Source organism: Myripristis murdjan, chromosome 4 (genome assembly GCF_902150065.1).
Source record: "Myripristis murdjan chromosome 4, fMyrMur1.1, whole genome shotgun sequence".
NCBI classification, from domain to species: domain Eukaryota; kingdom Metazoa; phylum Chordata; class Actinopteri; order Holocentriformes; family Holocentridae; genus Myripristis; species Myripristis murdjan.
Genome location: NC_043983.1, coordinates 20,125,021 through 20,141,285, shown reverse-complemented (window position 1 = coordinate 20,141,285; position 16,265 = coordinate 20,125,021). Strand labels below are relative to the sequence as shown.

Sequence of the window (16,265 nt, the reverse complement as noted above, 5' to 3'; positions counted from 1 at the left end):
GCGTATGAACAAAAGTTGATTTATAATGAAAGGTATATATGGCAGTATGTGTGCACCGCTCACCTGTCAGATCCGGCAGACCTGACCGGGTGGGCGCGGCACCGGTCGGCATCAGGCGGGCCGGTGCTGCGGCCGGCCCGCCTGATGCCGACCGATGGCTTTTTTATTCAAACAAGATTTTGTCCAGATAAAAAGTATTTTTCCAAAAAAGGGTCTTGAAAAACAGGGGTCGTCTTAAAATCAGGGTCGTCTTTTATGCGGGTCAATACGGTAAATGCCTCAAATACAATAAATTTGGTTTCACAATAAAAACACTTCCACCGTACAGATACATTGTCATCTACTAGATTGCCCATGAAATCACTGTTAGCAGAATGAAATGATGGAGTTGCAGCAGCTCCTAGTCATGTCCATCTTGTGGCCTCCCGCCCAACGCATCCAGTCCGCAGATCGAGGAGTGGCTCAACGTGGGTGGAGCTAAACGTTTGACTCCTCCCACTTGCTCAATAGCAAGCGACCGGAAGAGGTTGCTAACGCTAACCCTAACCTTAACCCTTCACCTAACCCTAACCTTAACCCTTTACCTAACCCTAACCTTAACCCTAACCAGATGGTGCTGTGACCTGCTAACTGTAGTCACCGCACGGAGTCAAACGGGCGGAGTCAAACGTTTAGCTCCGCCCACATTTAGCCCAACTCCAACCTGCTAACTGTAGTCACCGCACGGAGTCAAACGTTTAGCTCCGCCCACATTTAGCCCAACCCCGATCTGCGGACTGCAGTAGCGGGTGAAATCTCCAACCTACAGGAAAAAAGGTTGCTGATTTGTTCAGACATGTTATCCAAGATGACATGCAGCAGGGGCAACTGAAGTGGGCCTCAAGTAAAATATACACAGTCTACATGTGCCAAGGGCCCAAATAGAGTTGTTGTGTAAGTATTCCTATTTTTATTTTTAGACAATATTATTTCCATCTAAGTTACGTTTATAGAGGTATCAGTTTGCCAGAGGTATCAGAAAGAAAGAAAGAAAGAAAGAAAGAAAGAAGGAAAGAAAGGGAAAAAAAAACAAAAAAAAAAAAAACGGAAAAATCACTTTCACCAAAATCACCAGGGTGGCTCTCCTGCTATTTGGAGTTATAGTTTAAATCGTTTTAAGACAAATATTTACAGTATCACTTTATGTGTATAACTAAGTAAAATACAGAGACAGTATAATGGATGCCAAATCAGTTCGTCCAAAAAATAAATTTGTAATTTCTCTTTGTCGTCCGTTAGGCTAGCTAGCAAGCTTAGTTAACGTCGGCTGTATTCATGCTAGCTACTAAGCAGCGCCGTCAGAACAAAGCAGTATTCACAGGACATGTTCATCCAAAATACACCCGTTTTTGTTTTCCATGTGGACAGTAGTGACCAGAGAGGCTACTCGACCTCTTCACCTTGCTCTCTGACTGCATTACAGCTGCTGCACTACAGCAGGTAACAAAAACTCAACCCCCAAGCACCCAGCCTCTCCTAACATAAGATAGTGCTTTATAAGTTTATTTGTTTCGAAGATTATTTGACAGGTTTAACGCCTCAGTACTGTGTGAATGGCCCTCATAGAGTTTGAGTCGGTAAATAAGTGGTTATAGTGTGTACATGCAAAGCTTATGTCAACTTTGAATTGGTATGTGATCGAGGACATACTATTTGCATTGTGCTGTTGTGCATACAGGTGTCGGCCCGTTGTATAGTATAGTATAGACAGTTTAACACTGTCCCTCTCCACTGTATGACTCACAACAGCCTAGTAGTACTGAACTACAGCAGCATTTTAAAAAAATATCAAATGGTGAAATTCAGCACACAAATCTAATGTACCTGCGGTCACTTACTCTTGCACTCTTGTACTCTTGGACTGTGTGCTTTGATCTAAGGATAACTCTGGTTATTTTCAACCTGGCATTGATTTTCCATTTTTTTTTTTTTAACTTAAAGATGATTGATAGGTGTTTGAAATTTCATCATGTACTTCAATAGCTCAGTTTATACTGATAAAGGACAAACACTTACCAGTGATTCACCTGACACACCAGATGCCAGATGTGAGCTGTTGTAAACCTACAAAAACTTCCCACATATTCTGCTTGTAAGTACCACTAGGAGCTGACTCTAACTGTTTTTGTTTCTGCAGTTGACAGTCAGATTTACAGAACATCTGGCATCAAAGTATTTGAATGATCATACATAAACACACTGTTTTGCCTAAATGACTGTGTATTGTTTATCATGCTTTGTAAATGTGGCTTACGATCCATGTGAGATGAGCCATTTAATTACATGAAACTTCACAAGACACTTCAATTTTCAAAACATCACTGCTACACAGTTTTCTGGCTAAGGATATTAGGAAATTGGATGTAAGCAGGTCCCATTGCACTGTGGGACTCTCTGTGTTGAAAGAATATGTTTCTTGCTTTTGGAGTTGAGCTGTTGGAGAGATTTTCTGTCCTATGGGTGTGTGCTGGACAGCAGTGCTCCTGGTGAACTGAGCCTCATCAAGCTGTACAGTGAATTGACAAGTGTAATGAATGTATTGACTTAGGAATTATAATTTTGTAGAGGTGTCTGACCAGCAGGCTCAGTTACATCCTGTACAGTTCAATGATGATGATGTTAATGTTATTCACAGAGCACTGAATAAATTTAATTAAATAGAATCTTCAAAAGAATGTGGCTGTTCTCTGAACACTCACATTTTGCTGCTGGCCTTGAAGGGGTCTATACAACATTGAACCGATAACTGATTCTATGTATTTTTTCTAATAAACCTATCACTGTGCGGATGGACCTAACACGAGCATATTTAGCAAAAGGCTATGATCTTTTTCAGTGTTGTACACTTTCTTTTGATTTGTATGTTCAGCTTTTCAATAAGTTTCTCTCAGCAGCTGTTTGCTTAACAGACCATGCAGCATGACTGTTTTCTTTTTCTCTTTCATAACTTTTCCCATTTAAAAAGCCCCATTAGGGAAAGACCTTAAGCAATAGTTAGAATAAAATGTTCAATCTACAATTTCGAACAGAATGCTTATGTAAGGATGCACAGGATGTAGTCAAATATGAGTCTAAAATCTCTTGTTAGCTCTAAGAAGTTTGTTTATATTTGCATTGTGACCTATTACGCTTAACAGACCAGTGCTTTATTTCTATCCACAATTAATTAAGATAAAGATTTAAGTGTATAGAGAGTATAAGACTGTCAAATGAATTCAAGCCATATATTTTATGCTATGCCTGTTGGTCGATTGAGTTTCTGTGATGTGGCACTGATATAATCCCTGGAAAGAGGATGCAAGCTTTTGTGGTAAAATGGTTATATCTCTGTCATATGGATCCTGCAATGGTAAACTAAATGCAGATTCATGCTGTATGGTTTTGGTTCACCATGTTCAGTTTTCTTTTAAACCACTTGAGGGAGACAAAGTACATCAAAGCCTGTCATTGTACAGTTTGTGCATCGTCATGTGTTTGCTTATTTTATAGCTGAGAAGCAAACTTGAAGATAGTTTTTGTGTTCAGTGTTTGTTTATTTAGGTTCTTAAAATATTTTAGGAGGCATTAACACTTGGAGATCAATGTCATGTTCTTCCAGAGTGAAGATTTGAGTATTTATTTATTTCCAGATCAGATCCATCTTTAAAAAGGCTCATAGCTGGCACAGCTGTCATAGCAATGTGGTGAGCATTTATTAGGACATGTCTTAACAGTAGATACCTTGTTGAGAGCAGGAATCTGTAAGGGTTTCAGTGGTACCTGGATGTGTGAAAGTAGGTCCTCCTGAATAACATGGGGCAGTACATGTCATTTAATGGGCTATTTCCCTTGGCTATGAATAAATGAAATGCATACCTAGACCATATCCAAAACCACAGGGACATATAATAGTAGAGATTGGTGGCTGACTTTGGCATGCTTTGGCAGTACGTCAGGGCCCAGCTTTATAAGCCCTACTTATCCAAATATTGAAAATTAAAGATGTATATTTCTAATGGTTCCTGCCGGACAGTGTATTTAGTAAATTATGTTCCTAAGCGAAACAAAATGCCATCAGTAGCCAGAAGATTTCTATCAAATTCGAAACTCCCCGGACAAGTGATGACATTTCAGTCCTTGAAACATGTTTTTGTGTACTTGAACTTGGTTTATTGCTTCTTACTGCTTCCAGTCCACATTTTATAACAGGTAAAACTTGATGGAAAATTGTGGATACTCAACTTAAAAGCTATTTTCACCTCTCAGAATCAACAGTGGTGTCCCACGACTTAATCAGGCAAAGGTAGTAGTATCTGATAAAAATGCTTTTAACTCATGCATTAAAATTGATAGTTTCTAATGCTTCAAGCCACTTGGCATGAAATTGTTCCTTTGGCAGGGTCGGAGGTGCACTGCTCTGATTGGTTTGCAAGCAGAAGAGGGGGAATGTGAGAAGCGGTGTTGATGCCTGCCCCTCCAACCCCCTAGATAAACATCCACACATCATGACCGTGTGAACTTTTGTATTTATTCAGACTGATGATGTCATGGAAACCCGAGGCCAGGTCTGTGCATAACCAGAGAAAAAAAAAATGTGCAAAAAGAACAGTTACACCTGTTTGTGCACAACAGGGATCCAGTCCCTTCAAATATACATTTATCTGCTACTGAAACCCTCCCTCTTCCCTCTGCTGTCCATAACCTCATAAATATAGAATGTCAACACCCAGTTCTCGACTACTTTAATGCCTTGGTCTGTATTACTTTCTCTGAAATTATGAGCTGGAATGTCATTACCCGTGCAAATATATGTTTGACTGTCATTTGCATTTGGTTAATTAAAACATTGGCCCTTGTATACAGTGAGTCACCAGTTAAAACAGTCTTTATCTTTGGAGCAGATGGTACAAGTCATGTTTAACAAATGTATGTTGCATGGATGCATTAGGAGGGAGGCTGACCTTCAAACTCTTTGACATATGTGACCCCTGAATAACAGAGACACCACCTTGTCAATGGCATGCACACACTTTTGCTTCAGTTCGTGAAAACATATTGCATTTTTACATCACATCAGTCTCAGGGAGCCAACTTCTCTTTAGCAGTTATTTTCACCATCTTTATTTCTGCTCTACATGAACTAGCGAGGATGTCCAGGGGTTGAGCAGCAACACATACAGTATATATTTGGTAAATATTTGATGGGTGGAAAAACCCAGCACCTTAAATGCATAATGCTACTCAGCTGCAGTGCAAAAGCTGATTCTGGGAACACCACAACTGCAGTTTAAAATTTGAATGGGATTATTATGAGGCCTGTTGATACTAGGAGCATACAGTACACAACAACCATATCCCTTTGGATTAGATTGTCTGGTAAATGGCATAAAACCATCATAATTTATGTTAATTATGATGATTTTTGTTAATCATTTAATGTTGTGATCCTGCAGGAGGAATTAGGTTGCAGTTGCCCTTAAAACTAGACCACATGTTTGTGTAGTATTTTGTGTGGCCTCTAGGTGGCCATGTTGGTCACACTCTGCAGTGCAATATAACTGAGAATAACTCTCCTCTGTTTGCTCCTAACTGAGTTTTACCAAAGAGCTTTGTAAAGTGCTTTGATTTAACTTGCAGCTTAAAGTAGCCAGTACAGAAAGGATTGTTTCTGATTTGATTGTTGTATCCTCCATCAAGCATGTGCGGGTTTTGTTTGTGGTTCATCATTTCATAAAGTCACTTCTGCTCAAGAGTAGTTGGGACATCAGCTGACATGGTTTCCGTTCAAACTGTGTGCTAACCTTTGTCCTGTAGCACATATTTTGAGTGGGGAATGAAATCATAGACCATATACCCTTGTTAGATCTTACTTTGTGAGGTGTAGTTTGCTATGTCCTGGAAAAAATAGACAGTGTTTACAGAAGCATTTGTAGATATCTTTCTGTTATAAAATATGTCAGGAGTATTCAGCATCCTTTATAGTATAAAAATGGTTGAAGGGATTACAGATCAATCAAAATAATCTCAAAATAATCACAACACACACACATATATAACATTAATTCTGCACAATTTCATAGCATATGCCAAATATCTACTGTGAATAGGGCTGCGACATAAATATCTGTGAGAATTTGAGGGGTGTACCACTGCACCCCCAAATGATGTCCGCTCTCACACAGGCCATATGGCAGTGTGTGCCCAGCTCTTACTGCCAGCAATGTTCTGTGCACGCAGGCTAACAGCTTGGTGGACACATAATTAATTTGCCTAGGCGTCTGCCATTTATTTTCCAACCTACATTTTGTTAATTGGACAGAGGAGGTTAAAATCAAATGAATGTCTGTGGGTATGTTAAGGCCACTAATTGCATGGAATCTGCAAGAGAGCCATCAGTGTGGTTGCTTGCGGGAATACAGTGTCAGGGGTGATATTTTGAGGTTGCTGGGAAGAAATATCACAGTGAAAACATTATTCATATTTTTCACTCATATGTTGAGTAAAGGCAACTGAGAGGGCCTGAGACAGTCTTTGATTTGTGATGAACATTTGATTGAATTGATGCTTTTTGGGTTGCCAGTATTAAAGATGAAAAAATGTTGAGCTTTCTGCACCTTTTTGTTGGGAAACTGCAAAACAGAACTGTTCCAAAAAAAAAGACCATTTTTGCTTGGATTTTCTTCAGAGAAACACGCCATATGTTGGTTCTGTGGATTGTTTCTAATGTATAATCTCTGTTGGCCTGTGTTGTTTACAGCGTAATAGATCCTGACACAACTGCCCACCCCTTCTCCCCCCTACCTCACTTGCGTCATTTTGCCAGTATTGCCATTTAATTCACTAAGCAATAACTTCTTCGCTGTCCCCATAACCAAAGTTGAATCAGACTTAGAATATGAATTTAATCAAGTTAATTGACTATTAAATACAAATGTAATTAGGAGCATAAATCTAGATGATGCCTAGTTTTTTTTACTTTGCAAACATGATAAGATGAAAGATGAACGTTGTTTTTATCTAAGTGATTGGAGAGATGGAAAATGTGGATTAATAGAGACCATCAGTGAGAAATCCTGGCTTTCAAAAATAAGTGTCATCCATGTTATTGTCATATACAATTAAAACTTAAAGACATCAGTTTGATAGCGTAGTGTGCTATATATTCTTCAGTACATTTCCTTCTGTATTCAGTAACTAAGCTACAACAGCATGTCTGTCTGTACACAGTAATTGGCAAATTGACAAAGGCTGTAGAGATTACAAACATTTGGGAATGTTACGTAACATAATTATAGGTGTATATATATATATATATATATATATATATATATAGATTCACAGAGAAGTTTCTAATGTAGACGTAAGAAAAATGCATGACAAGAAAATACGAGCAGCTATACTGAAAAAAAAAAATATATATATATATATATTTATTTTTTTTTTCAGTATAGCTGCTTTTTCAGTATAGCTGCTCGTATTTTCTTGTCATGCATTTTTCTTACGTCTACATTAGAAACTTCTCTGTGAATCTATATATATATATATATATATATATATATATATATACCTATAATTATGTTACGTAACATTCCCAAATGTTTGTGATCTCTACAGCCTTTGTCAATTTTTTTTTTTTTTTTTTTTTCCAGTATAGCTGCTCGTATTTTCTTGTCATGCATTTTTCTTACGTCTACATTAGAAACTTCTCTGTGAATCTGTGATAACTAATAATTGCCGAGGCCTGGAGACAGTGCAGGACAATACAAATGAATGCAGGCAGTTTATTGCACTCATTTAGCCCTCCAGTGGATGGTCCTGCTAGATGGTGCCTGCAGCAGCTGTGTTGTGGACGGGGTGCTTCTCTGGTGCCCCTCGAGCTGAGCAAAACAGGGCACGTTGTCCACGGTGGCAATCCCTGCTGTTGTTAATCACCTGCACCCCCCCACCCCCCCCTCCCCCGCCCCTCTCTTTCCCTCTGTCTTTTCTCTGCACTGATTTGCAAGCGCAGATTAATCAGAGCATGGGAGCCTTGATGAAATTTTGCTGTTATTGTTCCCAATTTTAGCAACATCTTTTATTGTCTTCATCATTCATTTACAGGAGGGAGAAGGGGGGACTGTGTCAATTATGCAAATGGTGTTGCACACTTTTGCAGATTACTTCATTCGGTTGCCATTGTTTGTGAGAATTTAATTATTAAATATTATTATGCTCATGTTTCCTTCAATTTTCTGAGGCTTTGTTTCAATTTGATCTCTCCTCCAGCTGCTCATCCCTCTGCTCTGAGCCAGAATCAAAGCAGTCTGGCATGCCAAGGCCAAACAAACTCCCCTCAATTTAATGATTTTGAAGTTAGTCCCTTGTTCTTGTCTGTGCTCAGAACTATGATTGGAAAAAGGCAGAACATATTCAATTAAATGACCAGGAATTGAATTCAAGTTTATTCAAAATTGACTTCAATTACGTAGCGCCTAATGATATTTTAATCTCTTTTCTTTAATTCCCAGGAATTTGTTTTTCAAAGGCTTTGTCTGGCAGCAACACAGACAGCCCGAATAAAGAATACAGATTGGTATTAGATCCCAGGGATGATAGTGAAATTAAAGCTTTTATCGTTCACACACTCAGACGAAAGGCAACGTACCCTTATTAGACATTTAAGCCCACATTTCTTGTAGCCATCATTGCCATCTTTTTTCTAACACGATAAGTTGGCAATTTGAATATTGCGAAACATGTGAGATAGTGCTAATCAATTTTTACACAGTTATATTTGAACGCAGATTTGTGTGAGAAATCTATCAGGAGTAGATTGCCTGGTTATGACCTTATGCTGATCCATCCCTTTTAGATTTCTGTGGCTGGAATTTGCCATATCCAAATCATTTTACAAAATATTTGGGCCTACACCATAATATAGTTTTGTATGGGAAGTATTCAAAGATATAATGGGAATAGGAAAAAATAAATGGTACGGTCAATGACATGTAAAGACCTGAGCATACAATGCTGCTGTGTGCATCTTGCAGCATCACTGCTACCCTTGCCCTTTTGCTGCACCACAGGGGGATAAGAGGTCTAACTCTGTGATGCCCTTCCCAACAGGTCCTGTAGAGTTCCTATGAGAGTGATTGCCTCATGCCCATGCCTTCCCAACCACAACCAATGACTTTTAAAGGCTGGGCTAGCTGTCAGTTGTGCGATTACTGCAAGGAATAGGCTACTAGTAGGATGGACCAGTTTAAAGGGATAGGATGAGGTCATGAGACAGCCTTATGAGCAGGCTTGTGAGCAGAGTGGCTGGTTCACATGGGGTTGGGGGCTGGGCCTGAAAAACATAACCCGAGGAACACTTTCTCGCTGATTACTCATTGACGTTTTTCTGCCTTGTGGCATGCTTCTATTTCTGACAGTTGCTCCCGCAGTGGGTGCATTTGCCGGCATGTCCGGTGCCGCTCGTCATGTTGGGCATGGGGCTGGGAGGAACAGCTGTCTGCACTAACGAGGCCACAGCCACACAGACCAGTGAGGCGGTGGTGCACGAGCAGACCAGAGCACCACTCAGGCTCCATAAGGCCTGAGGATACGTAAACAATGACTTAATGAGAATGCGTGCCATTACAGTAATTAACACAGCTCACGTCAAGCACTGTCAGCTTTCAAGAGTTTCAGGAAGGCCTTGTATTACATTGAAAAAGCTGGCATGCAATGACCAGAGGCCCTCCCTAAAACATTGTGTCTGTCAGAGCACCCCCTATATGGTGCGCACACAGATAGTAAAACATTGCATAAAATGGTTACAATCCATTGTTATTAGCTGTGATCTGTAAGTAAAACACAAAGCACAAACACATATTATACAAAACCTTTTAATTATGTTGTATACCAATTTAAATCCATCTAAAATTAGTTAAAAAAAAGACTAATATTTATGTCTTTATGTATGTGCTGATTGTCTCACATTTGTTGTAAATGTTGTGAAACTCTTATTTTTCCTGTAAAAAAAAAAAAAAAAAGTTATTTATTCACAAATACAGTTCCTTCCTAATGGGTATCTCTTTACAAATGAAGAGGCCAGCTAGCCACTCATAGGATGATATCTGATAACATCATTTCAGCTTAGCTAGCAACTTTTCCATTTACTGTTGGTGATCTTACTTATTAAAATATATTTTATCTGGACATTAGTCTGACTACAGAAGTCCAAAACAAAGTTTGAGTAGATGAAACAGATGGTGCTTCACTTTGTAATGGCCTTCTTCCAATGTATTAACTTACCAAAAATACGAAATGGAAATCTCGCCAATACACAGTACATAAAGGTGTGATCATATGGCATAAAGTGTAACAAACATAACATGAACAAGATCACATGACACTCACATAACCAGTCATAACCCAAAAAAGTACCACCTCCCAATAACCAGTTGCCTCCTGTGCAAAATTCAGTCACAACACAAACATACCAGGATAACTCAGTATCACCATCCATCACTTTCAATGAAAGCACTCAATGAAACACAATATAACTTAATTTCAGGAAAGAAAACAGCAGGCAATGTTGGCACATCGCTCAGCAGTACATCTGTCAGATGTTGGAGCTATAGCCATGATTTACACTTTGTAGATGGTGTGTAGAAGTGCATTATGTGTAGATTTTCATGAAGGTGCAACACAGTATAGTGGTGCTTGATAGAGTCAAGGCATGTCAATTTGAACCTGATTTTAAGTAAAGGAAGGAAACATCAACAAGTGCATATCCATGCATAAGTGCGCTGTTTCATGAATATTTGATGCTGAGATCATTTGGTTTTGTGTAGCAGTTTTAAGGTATGAGCTGTTTATCTCAAACACATGCAGCAAGACATTCTCAAAACCGCAAGACTTAACTACATCAATAGAAAAAGACACATTAAAATAGCCTTATTCACTTACAGACAAACAGAAATAAATAAATAAATATTAGAAAGTCTTTCGGCAGTCTCTCTTCTTGTGAATTTTATAAAATTTGTGCATACAAGCTATTGTAAATACAACTACAGACAGCATAATCCTACTAAGATATATTTGGCACCAGTACCAACCCACATTTATACAAGGTTCGCAAGTTAGCCTTAGCTAGCTAGCAAAGATTTGCACCTCCTTGTGTCTTGCTTTTGAACAACCTTTGAGCATACCAAGATTCTGCAAGATAGTGATCCCTGATGGTAACTATAGGGCATAGAGCTCAACAAGGTACAGCAAGATTGTGATCCATAACACTAGTACTGGCGCTAGCATTACAGTGTAGTGATCAGTGATGGTAACAGAGCAAGATAGTAAGCTGTTACTTGAAAATGCCATGCACCAGGATCAGTAGCGTATGTATACATTTAATATATGTAAATGTATCTGCGCTGCAGTTTTATAGCTGGCCCTTTCTAGAGTGGAATGTGCTTCCCATGTTTGTCTGGGTTTGTTCCCGTTTCCTCCTTTATTCCAAAGATATGCAAGTTAGATGGTTAACAGACTAAATTGCCAATAGATATAATTGGGAACATGGATGTGTTTGCCTGTCTGTCATCACTGTGATGTTGTGGCAACCTACCCAATGTATGATGGGATAGACTCCAGCTCCCAAAACCCAAGAGAGGAAAAATGAAAGTAAAGACAATGAATGAGTGGATATTCCATTAGGAGAGATATTGTATGGTTGGTGGAGAAAAGTATATTTGATTGAATGCATTTTATATTAAGCAAAAATGCATGCCAATAAGCTGTAAGTGGCTGTTTGTCATTTTGTAAGCTGGTCTGACTCTGCATGCAACATAAACAGAGCATTGTAATAACATTATTGCAGGGAAGCAACATTATTAAAGGTTAATCATTTAGTGGAGTTGTCACCAGGGGTGGCTGCGGTGGTCTTAATGGCTTAATTTCTAGCAATTGTAGACAAATTATCTGCAATTGTTTGTGTTCTCTTTTTGTGACTCTGGAAGGAGAGTCAGGAGATGGGTTACTGGAACTATGTGCTTGGAAAACACTGTAGGGCATAGCTGCCCCACAAAGCTATGGCTTAATGCAGCATAATTTTCAAGGCAACTTCTTTTTCATGCCCATGGGTACAATCCATTCAGTTGTATGAGGGCTAGTGTATATTAAAATAAAACAAACTTTGCCAGTCCAGTAATAAATATATAAGATGACTTATGACATTAAGATGTGTGTATCACATCTGACCACTTGATTTAAAAAAACATAAAGCAACAATTTGGGAAAAGATGAATAAGAAACCATTCTGTTTTTTTCTGTCTTGCTTTGCATGTGGTTGGGAAAACATTTCCTTCAAAGTTTGTCCTGCTTAAGCCAATGAGTTTATGTTAAAAGCAGTGTCAAGTTTTGTCCAGAGAAACAAATAGCCTTCCAAGCACTACATGTGAACTAGAATGAAAATTAGCAATGTGCAGTGTTTCAAAGGCCAAACATCAACACATGATAAGACGATGCTTTGTGTATTGGAAAGTAATGGCATATTACCAAGTTATGTGGCCATGGCTGTAGCTTTGACAGAGGCAACTGAAGAACTGTCCTGCGATAGCTGAAGATGATTTTGAGCTTTTGCAGTGCAGCACACTGTTCTCTCTATAGGGCATCATGGGATGATGCCGTCCTTCTGGCTGCCTCCTGATCAAGTGCACAGTCCTAGAAGTAGGAACCTGCTTGGCATGATGCAGTTACATGCATTATTAGCTTGAGCAGCAGTCCTGAAGGTGGCTTAATAATTCAAATTGAATGACTGAGTATCATTTTCATTGGAGTGTCAGCTTGCTTCGCTGATTTAATTTTGAGGTATTTAAACAATTATACAAGATATGGTTGTGGTTAGTGTTGCAGTTAAAATGTCACACTATATTTTTCAGCATGCAGGAATTTACATTATGCTGCTTGCAACCAAGTGTGTTGTCACTCAGCTGCTGATAACATAACGTACTTAACCAAAATATAAACTGGTTATCAGAGGCATTATTTAGACTTGCAGGCCCATGTAAACTGGCTCATTATTAAGTCATGAGCAAGTAGGCTATAGGCAGTATCAGATGACAATAAATGCAAACAGCATAGAAGCAGGGTGTGACTTAAAAAATATTTTTTCAGTTATAGCAAAAAAACAAACACAAAAAAACAAACAATCAGAAAAACTCATTTGCAGTTTAATTTAGGTGAATAAACCATATATCTGTCAATAAGTGTAATTTATTAAGTAATGTATCAGGATTTTTAATACTTGGGATGCACTGAATGCGTTTCTTCAAGCCTGACCTGCCGATGTCAATCCTGGCCAATTCCAGTTTTTTGTAGTTTAATATAATTAACATGATGGGAGATGTTTGTCTGTCCCAAACACATTTTTTCAATGCTGGTTGTCTCCAGCCGTGGGTGATAAGTCTGCAAATGTTGTATTAAATTTGTTGTCCCAGATGTTTTTGTGGCGCTTCCTCTATGGGCAACTTTGTCATTGCATGTTTTAAAAACAGCAAACTTTGAATTGTCTTCATACACTTTATAAAAATCCCACACAACAGTTCTGTTTGGCCCCCAACACCATTTAAATAATATTTCACACTGTTTGAAAGGTTTAACTGTTGAAACAGTTGCAAACTGTAAAACTGGTGCCTGAGATTGGCTATTACAATCGACTTTATAGTCTGACAGATCAGCCAGTCCCGGTCTGAGCTGATACCAGTTACGATCTTAGGCCAATTGTGTGGTGCACATGTATTTAATACAATAGTTAAGTAATGAGTAAGTATTTATACTCTATTGTTTATGTGGATCCCGATCAGGTTATGCCATCGGAGTTACCAGTCTCCTGGGTCGATTCATGATAGTGTCGTCATGACAACTTTCGATAGAACATGGATTTGAAATGCTTTGTTAATTTTACTCGGTCATAGCAGGAAGCACTGGGCGCAATCTTGAGTGTTTTTACATATGTGACTCGGTCATTTTGTGTGAACCTCACTTATGAGGTAGTTGGTTGAAATTGTCTTGTTGATTTGATCAGAAAATATGAAATGTGATGGATGTTTCATTTACCGCTCATAACAGCATTTTTAGAGGTCTCCAAAAACCTGTACCATCTTTTCACTTGTTAATCTAACAATGTAGTGGATTTTTCTTGAGAAAAAGGGGTTAAAATCAATAAGTGACAGGAGGCCAACAACATGGACAACTAAATACAGCTTAGAAGTAAAGGCCCAAAGGTTTGTGTGCACTGGCAAGTTGTCAAATGTCTGAATGAGATTTCAGGAATAAACCTGAGTGTCTGAATTACTGAGGGTTGCTAACCTGGCATTCATAGTCTGCTTTGCTTTAGAGGATAGTGCTCAGAGTTTGAAGTTCATTTATCTTTTATGCTCTGGCAGTCTTTATTTTCTCATGTGCCGATCACTTTTCCATTCATCAGTTGTCTAAACTGCCAGTTAGTGTTCATGGTGTTGACCTGTCCCTATTTGAAAAGTATGATGAATTTTGTGAAAGTATCAATTTCTCTTACATTATTTTTTCAGTTTTGGTGTTCTCTGATCACCTTAGCCAAGGAATACTATAATAAAGATTGTGCTAGGGTGCCATCTAGGGTGCCCATGTCCCCAGGCAGTAGAATAGTGACCAATAAGACCAGAGCCATATCTCTTTGAATGTGAAGTTGTCCAATGTTCTAGCATGTGTAAAATTTTGTTTATACAACATGGAGTCATGACAGACCTTTGTGCAATGGAAAAGTAATATTTTTCACTCCCCAGTTCTCACATGCATGTGCTATTCACAGGCCCTAAGAAACAGCACTATTATGACGTTGTGCTTTGTAGCGGCCCTTATCGTCGTCATGGTATCTGTAAACAGTCATGTCGGGCATGTAGTCAAGTGGTAAAAATTGCTTTAAAAGTTGCCCTGCCTGGGCTTGTCTGGCTTGTAGTGTTGTTGTCTGTTTCATTTATTGCAAATATCAAAGTTGTGTGGCTATGCAAAATATGAAAGTATGATTGGCTGACATGCCGGGGGAGGAGAGGGAAGCTGCACCCTCATAACTCTGAAGCAAAAGTATTTATTTTTTAAATATATTGCCTTCTTTATCATTCTGATCATTAATGATATCTAAAAAATAAGTTCTTTTGCATCAGAGTTATGAATGTGCGGCTTCCCTCTCCCCCTTGTGATGTCTACCCAGTAAGCCAGCACCTCACCAACTCAGGTGTACATTTCTGTCTCAGGCGCTTTCACACTGCCTTCTTCATTAGGCTGATATGCCGCCATCTTTAGTGTTTAAGATTTCCCACTGACGGAGTGTGTGCAGTGTCTACTTTTATAATCAGTGTCTTTCCTTGTTCCATTCAGGTAAGCTTTAACACAGTGATCTTTGGATTTAGTGCACAATGTTCATTGAAATCCAGCCAAGCTATTTGATCCTTTCTACCTTAAATGCACCAGCCCAACATCCATACACATAAATATATGCATACACACACACACACAGACACACAGACACACACACATACATGCCTGTGAACTACATTTGAAGCAAAGAAGAGAACCCTGTATGCATGTCGAGGATTGATGACTCTGCAGCACTCAAAGCGGTTGTATATCCTGGTGTCTTTTTAATTAGTGTTGAATTATTGAGGCTTACACAGGGAGTGTTTGGTTTAGGTTTTGGGGTGATTGAGCCTCAGAGGGGGTGGCCTTAATTTTTACTCGTTGATCTCCTTTTCCCCTGCCCTCCCCCTTTTGTCCTTTTTTCCTCTTTTTTTTTTCTCTTATAGCAACTGAGACGGGAATTTGTGTCTTCTGGTATTTTGGTCTGCTGTGCATTAACTCCCAGGTGTATTGCATCTAAAATTTCGGCGGTTTCTTGGTCTCAAGTATTGCTAAAACAGAATAGAAGAATACAGAGAAGAATATTCTGTTGTTCTGCCACGCTTGCGACTCATACTTTTATTACCATTTTGTTGTGGTTGTAACAGTAAGTTAAATTTGGGCAAGAGTAAGGATGACATTTACAGTCCTTTGTATGGTGAGTTTCGGCTGGACTTGCCTGTAGCCTTCACAGTGCTGTCTTTTTCTTTCTATCTCTCATTCGCTTTATCTCCGCCTCTCTCTCCCTCTATTTCTCTCATATTCTTTCCTTCAGAGAAAAGAAGGCTGTGCATTAATGAGTCAGTGCGGAGCTGTATTATGTTTAATTAGGTAGTTTATATAATGAGGTGTTC

The 16,265-nt window shown here is 38.9% G+C and overlaps 1 long non-coding RNA gene across 1 annotated transcript in view; it reads left to right on the top strand.

Annotated features, from left to right (window-relative positions):
* The first annotated feature begins 808 nt into the window (after nt 1-808).
* LOC115358304 (uncharacterized) overlaps nt 809-16,265 on the top strand; it is a 34,148-nt gene continuing 18,691 nt past the window's right edge. Inside the window, exon 1 of the long non-coding RNA XR_003928175.1 lies at nt 809-933. This is a non-coding gene — a long non-coding RNA (uncharacterized LOC115358304). The remainder of the gene's footprint in view (nt 934-16,265) is intronic.